Here is a 12,775-nt window from a genome sequence, read left to right as displayed (position 1 = left end):
AGTCGAAACTCTGATTGTACAAATGTAGTTCAGATTAACTGTGTGTGTGTGTAAGAAATAGGGAGTAGCTTCTTTTTCAGGATGAGTAACTGCAAGCTAATGTAGGTCTGTGGATGAAATGTTCAGATAAAATCAGTGGTTGTAGTCTTCTTCTGCCTCCCTCTTTCCACTTATACACTTGCTTGTATTTTACTGAATGCTTTACAAAACTCCCATTTTCCAAGATCCTGGAAAAGATGGTAGAAGTGTATCGATCTTTGAACAGGGAACGGGGTTCATTGACTTTTTCATACAGGACCTGGAGGGAATGAAACTGTAACTGCAAGCAACATGTTCAAAGCAAGCAAGCAGTGATACTTCCCGTGGTACATTGTAATCCTGCCCCAGGATTTTGAGGATACTAAAGGGTTCAAAAATCAATAAGCTATTTTATGATAAGAAAGTCTATGAAGGATCTTGCCTGTGTCTCAGAAAATCTGGAAGCCAGAAATCATATATAGCAGAGAAAAATATTTGAGAGAACTATTTTTGTATGCTGCTTCTGTCCTTACATTCCTGTCTACATCTGCTACTGGCCACTGTCAGAGACAGGATGCTGGGCTAAATGGACGTGGCATGATGATCTGGCATCCTCAGAGAAAATCAGGTTTTGTCTGTTATATTTCAGGTTTGTATTTCTTTCAGACCCCTGCTTCCATCTGAGACACAAACCACAAGCACTGGGTTATCCATAAGGATTTCTTAATATCATTTCCATCATAGCTGAAACCAGAAGGAAGCATAAATTTTGAGGCAAAGTCTTGCTGCATTCTTTCAGACCAAATTAAAACAACCAGTTTCCTCCCCAGCTCCCTTGCCTTCTGGAAATAACAAACCATGGAATGAAGACAAACACCTTCTCATTGGTCATTAAGGATTTAAGCTTTTCCCTGGATGAAGATAATGGATCTTCCTTAGACAGGATATCTTTAGGTTTGGGTGTTCCGGCAGGCTGCAGGCTTTCATTTGATATGTGCAGATTGAGCTACCTGTGCCCTTCTTGTGTTCTTTAGGAGTGTTTCGTGCTAAGCACAGTTCTCCACTTGTGAAGTATTATCTTTCTGCTTTTGTAAAAAATTGGTATTGTTTTAGGTGTCACAGTGCTATTATATTGTGCTGTTCTTTCTTCTTCAGATCTCATTGGCTTTTACCCTCTCCCTTTAAAAAAGACATCTTAGGGTTTTATCTGATTTTATAAGAAAATCAGGAATATTAGATCCTGTGATGGCAGGAATGCTATTCACATCAAAGGTGCTGAATCTTCATAAAACTGGGTTATGGTCCTTCATGATAACGTTTTTCTCAGAACTTGTCAAGCAGTTGCATAACATGAGTTGTAATGAAAACAAATGCATGAATTTCAAGCAGTCTGACTAAACCCACTGCTTTGATAGCTGCTGAGGTTTCACTTTTTGGTGTTTGAGATGCACAAACCTCCGTATTTGTATGAAGATATTCCAAAATATAATTAGTTTTTAGGGTATAAAGCATACTCGTGGCTGACTTAAATTCCTACCTAAAGAAGTTGCGCAATTCAAGGGAGACAGTCAGAGTAGCTTGCTGATCACATGAACTGTTGAAAGGAAATTTTTGATTCCTACTTCTTCACAGCTTTATGGCATAGTCTTGAATAAATCTCCCTGTGCCTCAGTTTCTGTCTGGATACAAAATTTTTATGACTATATCCTCCTTAATGATTGGATTCAGGCACAAAACCACGTTGTTTCCACCTCTTATTGCAGGTTGCAGTTTTTATTATCTGAATTCATCTCTCCCTCAGTTCTATAAACACATTTTCTGTAGCCAGGAGGAGTACCTGATAGCAAAATGAATACCTGATGACAAGTGGCGCTCTTCATAAGGAGCCATTACTCTTCAATGTGTTTGTGTTCATTTTTGAACATTCCTCCTGATTATTTTTTTCTGAAGGATTTCTCAAATGACATTAACTAAATCAGCCTTTCTGTAAGATTTCCCTGTGAGGTAACAAAAATTACCAATCCTGTTATGGAACATGTCTATTTTTTCCTGGATTTTATGGGATATTTTGATGTTCTTTTCTAGTTGGGGAGAAAAGAACAATGGTAGCCCTTGCTTGGTATGCCTTTGAGAAAAAAAAATCCATGACTTTTGTTATCTTGAAATTCATGTTGTCACCTGAACATACTGAGAGGGCATGCAGTGTTTAAGGTGAGATTTTCAAGCATAGGTTTATATAAAACTTCTGTGTGTTTACGTGTGGCCTTACTGAGAATATGGAGATTAGGACATTCCACATTCACAGTACTTGGAGTGTATCTGCACATACACTCTGAGTTTGTTCATATGAGAAGTAGATCTTCTCCTGCAGTGCCTGGGAAGCAGGTTACTGCAAGGATGGCAGTGTGCTGTCCAAGTTGATGGGTATGTAGGTCCACCCATGTCTGTAAGCTGTTAGCGGTGGTCAGACAGTAGCTCAGATTTGGCATGGTGATGGTGGAACTGTACAGCTTGATCCCAGGTGATAAACAGCAGGACTTGTCACAGTGCAAATTGGTAGGAGAGAAATCCCCAAATACCAGATTTCTAGATATTTATTCAGTGCATGATCCTGAAAATACACAGGCATTTTGCTTCCCAGCTAAAGCATGAAAACAGCCCTGTGGAACTAATTTCTAACCATGTTATTTTCTTTCTCTGGGAAGCTTGGGCCATGACTTTGGAGCTCGCAATGTAAAAATAGTACAAACAAAAGAACTGTGATAAGGAGACTTGGCGATACGTTTGTTTTCAAAAGTGTTTTAAAAGCACTAATGAAAGTAAAATCTTTACATTAATTTAGCACAGAGGGAAGAGTGAAAACCTAGCAACATCAAAAGCTAAGAAACAGCTGAAGGACAATGGAAAACACTTGGAGAACAAAGGATTAGACAACTAGCTTTTTATTGTCTGTGAAAATATTTAATTTGGCATTTACGAGAATGGTTTAGATAGTCCCTTCACCATATGGTGGTTTTATACCTATAAAGGACAAAGGAAGAGGAGAAAAGGAAAGAGCAAAGGTTTTAGACAAAGTAGTCAGTAAAATACAGTATTATATTCCTCCCACTGAGATAAGCAGTTGTTAGATTAAGGGGGTGTTAGTGAAATTGTTTTCCAGCAGTTTACACAGACCATTAATAAAGGATTAAACACTTTATATGCCTGTACTTGTGCCTTGTGACTCTCAATGATGGGGAGAAGCTGTGGTCTGCTTGCCTTGAATAGTAAGAGATCTGACTCTTGCTTTCTTGAATTTCCCCCCTTGCCTACGCTGACAGCTACATGAGACACATTAACTCATGTGAACTCCTAAGCGCCTGCTCCATGGGGAAGCTGGGGCCATGGTAACATCGGGTCTTAGGTCTTTGTATGGTAAAGCACTTACTTATGGTGCAAATAATTTCTGAAAATCACATATTAGAGAACTCAGCTGTCCTGTTTTGAATCTGTGTCAAAAAACATTCTTGCTTTCAGTGGTAAAGTTTAAGGAGCCCTCAAATTGACAAGAATCCCCAATGACTGGTAGTTGATTAGGAATTACAGTTGATGTTTTGAAAGCTAATGTTTCTTAATGCATACAAAAATCAGGTGTTGCCTGCTTTCTTAAACTTTTTCTGTATTTTGATTTTAACTATACAAGTAGTTAAAAATACCAATACAAAATACTTTATTTCTCCTCCTGGGTTTACAAGACCCTCACAGTAGAATTTTAAAATGAATAGTGAATTAATTGATCAAGGAATCAATGATCATTGGTCAATGAATTGATGAATTTACATAAAACCGTGTGGTTGCAAATTTTGCTGTACTACTGACTGTCCAAAGGGAAGATTAGATTTTCTATTCTTGAAATCTGAAAAGAAAAAATAAGGGAAAAAGGAGAAAAAAATCTCAGCTTTTTATCTCTCCTTTAGGAATATGTGTAACAACAGATCTTCAACCTCCCTCCCAAATCTGTGGATTCATATATAAGCTAAAAGCTATCATTCAGTTCCTCTGGCTATAAAATCCCAACATAATAGAGTTATATCATTAAATTACATTAACTGACATTGAGAAGACCTAAATAAAACGTAGATAGAAACTACTAACTCACTTCACTTGAGCCACTGGAAGGCCAGCCTTTCTTTTGACCTTCTCAGTTGAAGCTTTATTCATAGATTAAAGTAAAACATGTCCCAGTGTCCACCTCTCTGAACTTGCATTCTAACTAATGTTGGACTAACTAATAACACTAGTAACTGCTGTTGTATTGCTAGCTGGATGCTGAATAGTTGTACTACTAGCTAGTTTGGTAATAGCTACCAGACAGGAATTCCAAAAAGGTTTGGAAGACACTGTGAACAACTTTAATGTATGTTAGCCATTACATGTGTGCTAGCTGTCCATTGAAGTTGTTCATAGTTTCTCCCAAAGCTTTTTGGAATTCCTTTTTCATAGAATTTTTGTAGGCTTTCTGTTAATTGCTTCATCCGGTTGAACTCTTAAGTAGAGTGCACCAACATCATTTGTCTTAACAATTACATGTAGCTAAACTGTGTTTTTAATTAATAGTAGTAATTTTAAATTCAGCCCTCCTTTGTTTGTTAGTGCTGTACTAGCAAAATTTGTTTTCTTTCTAATTATATTTGTGTTAACAGCTGTCTGCAAGATAACGCATATATAATGTGTTCACAAAGTATTACTGCTGAGGATGCCAGTGCTCATTTTTATTATTTACTTTTTGTGGCATTTAAGTAGTTTGTCATCTGAGCAATGGGGAATTGTTTATGAACTGAAAGCCCTCAAAGGAAGAAAACTGCCTTCCTCATTGACTTTTCTGTAAGTTAATCCAGGACTAAAATTAATTCGTTCATAGCTGAGAGCTGTTTGGCTAATGGGACAACAGATAATATACTCCTATGGAAAGCCATGAATGCATCTTATGAGGAAAGGCTTGCCTAGTCAGGTTGCTTTAGTGCAATCATGACATCCAGTTGCTAACGTTTTGTTAGATCTGCAGAGTCACATGGGGGGCCTGAACTGGACTGTGAGCTCCACTTACATCTATTTTCAACAAATACATGATTCTTTGATTAATGTAAACCTGAGTTTGAAGTCTTTACTGAAGACACTAGATTGCAATTTAGATATTCCAAGTCTACATGTCATATAATCTATCAAGTTTTTATATGTACTAGTGGTTTTAACAGATGTGAGGGCCTGTTGTATTCAGAACAAAGTCTTGTTCTTGTACATAGGAGCTCCTATTTTAATTACTAATAAAGTCTTCAAAAAAGGAAACAACTCAAATAATTAACCTACATTTTGTCCTAGAAAATTCTGTTCCATTAAGAGTGCAATGTTACAGCAAACGAGATTTGACATTTTCAGTGCATTGGTTCTCACCAAATGCCTCTTAACCATGTCTAAAATCTGGGAAAAAACCTCATTACAATATCATGAGATAATGGACATTATTGAATGGCAGTGTTTTTGGCAGTACCTAGTGGTTGATTATCACCTTACAGTCCTTGCTGTTAGTCATGCTCATTATGATCAAGTGGTAAGGTGACTGGAATGACTTTGCAAAAAGTGAACAGTTAAGAGATAATGTTACCCAGTAAAATGCCAGATTAAATGCCATATCATCCTTGCTAACTCTCTGAGTCTGCTTGTGGTTATTTGGGGAATCTGTCCTTGAGCAGAAGATCTAAAACCAGCTGCTTTGCTACTTCAGCTGTAGTAAATGAGACTCTCTGATGACTACTTGCATTGTATTTGCTTAGCTATTAGCTTTTGGAAATTCAAAATTATGCTATTGTGGAGTGTAAATCAGGTTTTCCTGCAGATCATGTTATTTATCTAACTACAATAAAATGAGGAGGAGTGAGGAACTGCGTTGGTGTGAACTGGCATGGCCATCTTGACTTCAGTGAAGGTGTGCTTGCCTGTTTTGGATGGGTGTGATGTAGGGGTTGCTTCTCCATTCTTTGAAATTTCATGCACATGTGTTTAGATATGAGGTAATAATGAAACACTGTCATTTCAGATGTGGAGAATTTAATACCCATTTTTTTTATCCATTGTTTTATCTACCTTCAAATTAAAATAAGTCTACGTGTCAAATGGGTTTGCCCTAGTATAAACAGATAATTTTTTAAACAAATGGAGACAAATTTGTATGACTGTCTTTGGAGAAGCCCAAAAGATACAAGCAAAAATCTTTTATGATTTTACAAAACAAAGCCTTGAAGAAGGTGAAGAGGGATGTCATTTATCCTAGCAATTAACCTAACAACATAGTAGAGCTGAAGCACTTCTTATTCTCCTGCAGCCATTATTTCCTGGTAAAATTGCCCATAACACTGAATTCTTATGGTGGAGTTAGGTACAACAAAAAACATCTCACCTATACTAGAATGCTGAATATTAGTAGTAGACGTGAGTCCTGCCTCAATTAAATCCTAAGAAACTTATTTAGGCAGGATTCCAAGGTATTTTGGATGTCCTCAAAATTGCTATAAGAAATTCCTTATATTTTTTTCTCCTTTTATTTTTGTGCTAAAAATGTCTGTGGGACCCACAGAAAGTCCTGTACAGTTGTCCACCATGGGTAACATTGGAGTCAATCTTCACTTGCACTGTAATACATCAGACTTACTGCATGCACACAAGTCATCTCTGCAGGGTACATGAAGTCACATCAGTGTCAGACTCACCATGCCTGTGCCGATGCCATCAGCGTTGGTCCTTTAATGAGAAAAACGAGGAAAGGTTCAGTATTTCCTTGCTGTTACCTACACATGGCACTGTCTTAATATTCTTTCATTCAGTATGTACTTCAGGGACTTTTCAAGTGATTGATCTAAGATAAATTCATTCTGCATATATATCAATGTTACATTGTTTGTGGAAGTTGCAGTTTAAAACAGTTACCTCACAATGGTGTATATAACCAGTTTACCTCCAAACACAAGTTTACTCTTTACCTGGACTGCAGTGTTAGCCCATCCTACTGGACCAAGTTAAACTAGACATTTGCAGATAATAGATGATGCTGCTGTATGGAACATTGGGCTGAGGTGTGTTGGAAAACCAAAATGAACTATAAATTGTTTCATGACTCATATCTTTCTCTTTAGTCTCATAAGTTCATTCCAGAACCAATGATATTGAAACACAGAATTTATCGTTTCATAAATCATTGAATTTGATAGATAGTTTTTCATTATCAATTGTTTACAACTTCTGGTCTTAATTTTCTTATCGCTAACTGTAGATAATGACATGTAGCTCAGAGAGGATTCAGTTGATGTTAAAGTTACTTTAATATGTTGTGAGTTATTCAGGGAGATGCAACATATGTAAGCGTGGCTCTTTCCTGAAAGAAGATGCAGTCAAACTGGAAATGAAAACTGGCAAAATGACAGTGAAGATAAAAGCTCTGCTAAGATTCATATTGTGAGAATACAGAACATGCATTTTGTAGCTGTAAATTTCATGGAGATGATGACTGTTTAATTACAGGAACCCGACACTAATGAAGTAGAAATCTGATCTTACAAGGATAAAAAATCAATTGTATTTTAGAGATGATGCATGTATAAATGTCTCTTGCAGCTAATCTTAATAGAAATTTATTGACAAATTCACACTCAGAGATCCACTGGATACAGCAAACATAGCAAAGTACCTTTGTTAAAAATATTTTTCAATTAGCCTACTATATTGGGACTTGGTTTTAATTCTTATTTTCATGTAAAACCCAGGATTAACTTGATTAATGTGTAACTTTTTAGCTCAGTAATTCCTCACATTGAATGTATGATTAGTAACCTTTTAAAGATATCCTGGTTAGGAACTGGCATCTTGTTATATACTTTACAGGCAGCCTGTAATGATGCCTGAAAAGCAGGTTAGGTATTTCTGCTAATATAGGTAACTGCTTTTGGGCAGACGTAACAAAGACAGTTCATTGGATGAACTTCATTGCTTCAGTGAGATTTTTTGTCATAGTCTCCAAGGATTTGAGTCTGTGATTCTATGTTTCTACGATTTGCGTTGCCCAGTCTATTCTTTATTTTCTGCCTTGTACCTAGATGTATCTAAAATATCAATTCGGTTATTATTATGCAATGGTACTTAATAACTCTATACAATTCTTTATAGGTTTGGAAGTGATAAATAATACCAATTGTCAGCAGTCCTTATTCCTCACGCCCTTCCCCTGCTGCAACGTAGGGTTCCACCCATGGCAGATAGTCCTTCATGAACTTCTCCAATGTGAGTCCTTTCCCACAGGACTTCAGCTCTTCCCCAGCTGCCCCAGCATGGGTCACTTCTATGGGGTGCAGTTATAAATCACAGAATGTCTCTTGGCCTCTCAAGCTCAGACTGCTCCAGCCTGGTCCTCCAAGGAGTCACAAGCCTCCCCCACTGCAAGTGCTGGCAGGGCCTTGCTCCAACATGGGTCACAGCATCTCCTGTATGTCTCCACCTGCTCCAGCGTGGAGCCTCTCCACGGGCTGCAGGTGGGGTCTGTGCCTTTTCCATGGACTGTGGCGGGACACCTGCTCCACTATGGGTTTCTCCAAGGGCTGCAGGGGCAGCTTTCTCTCCGGTACCTGGGGTACCTCTCCCCCACCCATCCCAGGCCTTGGTGCCTGCACAGTTTCTTACATTTTCTCACTCCCTTCTCTGATGGCAAAAAGCATACTTTTGCATTTTTTTTCTCCTAAATGTGATTCCCAGAGGCACTGTGATCATCACTGATGGGCTTGGCCTTGGTCAGCAAGGACTTTGGTCTTGAGCTGGCTGGGGTTTATTCCCTCGGGCCTGCAGAGAGCTTCTGGCTGCTTCTTGCAGAAGGCAGAACCCAGATATATAAAACTACAACAAAAAGAAATAGCTGGTAGCAAGACAAACAACAGGAAGTCTTTGAATGAAGAATGAGGTCAGGACTAGCTGTAGTTGAAACGTTCTAAGGCTCACAAGTCACTAAAGAATCTGAAGTCTGCAGCTAGGAAGTCTAGTGGAGGGGACACAGTGTTCTGAAAGAAGACTACCTTAAACCCTAATAAAAAAATAAAATAAAAAAGAAGGCAGAAAATAACAGAGAAATGGTTTATTGCTTTGTCCAAGTATTGCTTGTGCTTCCTGAAGAATGATAGGCCTGAGACATTGTGCAGAACAGGTGTACTTCAGGGATACTTCTTTGAAAAAATGAAATATGAAAGCTTCTGTCCACTCACCTAGAACTCTGGAGAAAGCTGTGCTTTAGCAATGCAATGTAAATTTTTCTGAATTTCTGAACTTGAACTTGGAAGGGCTTCTTGAAATCAATTAGAGTTACTGACTTTGGTAGCTTGTGGCCTAATTAAATTTTTAAAATATTTTTTTCTTTTTCTTTCTCTGTCTCGCTAGGAATATAAAAAGGGTGCCAAACAACGCTTTGACATATGGACTGAGCCCGACTTTTAAAGGCTGGCTTTTACTTACTCTCACTCATATTTTTGGTCTTCAGTCACTCAAATATAACATCTGCCATTTTTGTGGATCAAAAGCTTTCTGTACCCTGAACTTTGTCTCTGTTGATTTTAATTGTTTTATGCTGCATTTTACAGTTCGTGCTCAGAACACAGATGGTAGATATTTACCACATATATAAAATTATTATTATGCTGTTCACATCACATGCCAGGCACTGCTGATGTAGTAGAGAAGGAATGCCTTGATCTGCATAAATTTGTTGCATACATTTTCAGTATCTCTTAATATAATTTTTCTCACCCTTTTTTCTTCTCTAGCTTTGTATCATATTTTATAGTAACTCACCCTGGATATTCACTTTTCCAGCTGTATATTAGCCCTTGATTAAACACGTGTTGCTTTGACTGGATGCTTCCGTTGCCAATTCATTGCACTCCATTTCAAGCAAACCGGGGTAGCTCAGTTCTGCATTCTGGTCTGTTTGGAGCAGGCGTATCTTGGCAGAGGATGTCTTGCAAATGCAAATACTTTCTAAGGTAAAAATTCAGGCTTTATATAGTTCCAAACAAAAGCTGTGGTAGTGTAACCCAATGGCTCACAGGCCCTGTGTATACACTGAGAAGTCCTGCTAAGCAAGCTGGTTGTGTTGAAGCCTATAGTCAATATGTGTGTCTTATCATATAACTGACATGGAAACATAGGCTACAGTTGTGTAGGGGTCTGTTCCTACCTTTCATATTCTGTGGTGCGTTGTACTGCTCCACTGCTGTTCTGCTATGGTCCATAATATCCCTTGAGTACCACCTTGAGCGCATGTTAACAAAAGTCTTCTCTCATGTAGTAGCTTCTTAGGGTATGTGTGTTTGTCCAACCAGACATGGAGAGAGACTAAACTAAGGTAAGTGCTGTCAGCCAAACACCACATTGTTAGTAGTTTACTGTAACTAAATGTATTGAGACGAGCAAGAAAAAAAAAGAACAAAAATGAAGTTCAGCCTCTGGGTCCTAAGAATCATGGAATCACTTAGATTAGAAGAGACCTTTAAGATCATTGAGTCCAATCACAGCTTAACCCTGCCTAGTCCACCTCTAGACCATGTTCTCAAGCACAACATCTACATGTCTTTTAAATACCTCCAGGGATGGTGACTCCACCACTTCCCTGGGCAGCCTGTTCCAATATTGACTACCCCTTCACTAAAGAGATTCTTCCTGATATCTGATCTCCCCTGGCGCAGTTTGAAACCATTTCCTATTGTCCTATTGCTTGTTACCTGAGAGGTGAGACAAATAAGGTCTCTCCTCAGCCTCCTTTTCTCAAGACCAAAAACCCCCAGCTCCCTCAGCCGTTTCTCATAGGACTTATGTTTCAAACCCTTCACCAACTTTGTTGCCCTTCTCTGGACAGGCTACAGCATCTCAGTGTCCTTGTAGTGAGGGGCTCAAAACTGAAGACAGTACTCGAGGTGTGACCTCACCAGAGCTTAGTATAATGGAACAATCACTTCCCTACTCCTGTTAGTCACACTATTCCTGATACAGGCCAGGATGCTGCATGCCTTCTTAGGGACCTGGGCACACTGTCTTGTTCCTAGAGCTCCTTTCTTTTGGGTATAGTGTTTCTAAACAACTCTGATTATAGCTGTCTGCCAGCAGTGAGTCCTTTTGAATTCAGGTTCTGGTGCTGTGACATGATAGTATCACCAGAGTTATTAAATCTCTGGTACCCACAACATAAGCCTTTGAAAAGCCACCGAGCACACAAAGTGTGTGCTTTTGCAGTTATTTTATTTAGGATTTCTTTTTCAATATTCAGCTGTAGGGTTATTAAAAAGAGCATTTAATCTGTTCAGTTGGTCGTTTCTAGAGTTGCTGTTCCTATTTAGTGTTGCTACTTGGTTGAGTTTGAAAGCATTCTTTGCTCATGAAGCAAAAGGCCAAAGCATTATGGAGCTAATACAATGTTATGAGCAATAGAGACTCTTAATATGTGTTCACATTTGGAAAGACTGTAACTTGGATAGATTCTTGTGGCCTAATTTTAAACTGGTTTATGTCACATGCTGTTCCATCGCCTTGGCACAATTCCGTTCCCTAAATACAATTATACGTGTGTAACTAAAAAAGATTCCCCACCCCCCACACCTTTTTGTCCTGTTCTCAGTTGCTTGTGCAGCCCTTCTACAGCCACACAAACACAGAAGGAATATCACCATGAATTGATTTATTATGTTTCCTGGTGGCTACTGAATGTTACAAACACAGCTTGGTAGCTACATAAAACACATATATAAATTCTCAATGTATAAAGTCGTATGTTGGTGGTACATTGGGTTCCTGGGCATCTGTGGTACCAGTTCTCAGTGTAGAGAGAATTTTGCCTGTTAGTTCCACTGCCATGCTGCCACCTTAGTACTTTCCCACTAAATTGTTCTTTATGATTTCATGTCAGCTCCTAAAGTGTTATGAGGGGGTTTAATGAGAAGGTGAATTATACCCAGGGTGACTAACATTTGTCTTTGAGGTAAGACCCACAGATATACATAGGCATATGGTAGTAAACATTTTTGCTTTAATAAAGCATACTTTCCAGCAAGAAAATTCTAATTATGTAATTTTTTTTATTTTGTGAGCAAAAAGTGGGCTGAGAGAAAATTGTGTTTCTAGAGTTTGGTGCAGTTGTGCTTGATTAAAGTTTTAACATTTAAATCTGAGAACGTTTAGGGGAAAAAAACTCTCTCATGCAAAATGTGTTTTGAAAAGTTAATTTCTTGCATTTTGTGGGGTTTTGTGCTGCTGCACATTGCAAAAATCAGAGTAAGTACTTAATGAATCTTCCTTTAAAGAAATCCAACATATAACCTACGTGACTTCAGTTTCATATGTTACATGGTGTTACACATATCCAACAATTAGAAGCTTTAAGTGATTGCAATGTTGTGTATTTTATAAAGGGGAATTACATGGGTTTATGAAATTGTTCATTTGTTATGGCTACCCATACAGTCTATTGTAATGTAGTTTGAATCGTAGAGTCATAGAATGTGTAAGGTTGGAAGTGACCTTTAGAGTTCACCTAGTCCAACCCCCATCTTCACTAGATCAGGTCACTCAGATCCCCATCAAGCCTGACCTTGACTATCTCCAGGGATGGGACCTCCACTTCCTCTCTGGGCAACCTGTTCCAGTGATCCACCACCATCATATTGAAGAACTTTTTCCTATTATCCAACCTAAATTTCCC

Source organism: Gallinula chloropus (genome assembly GCF_964237585.1).
Source record: "Gallinula chloropus genome assembly, chromosome: 7".
Taxonomy (NCBI): domain Eukaryota; kingdom Metazoa; phylum Chordata; class Aves; order Gruiformes; family Rallidae; genus Gallinula; species Gallinula chloropus.
Note: the sequence above shows the minus strand (reverse complement) of the source record.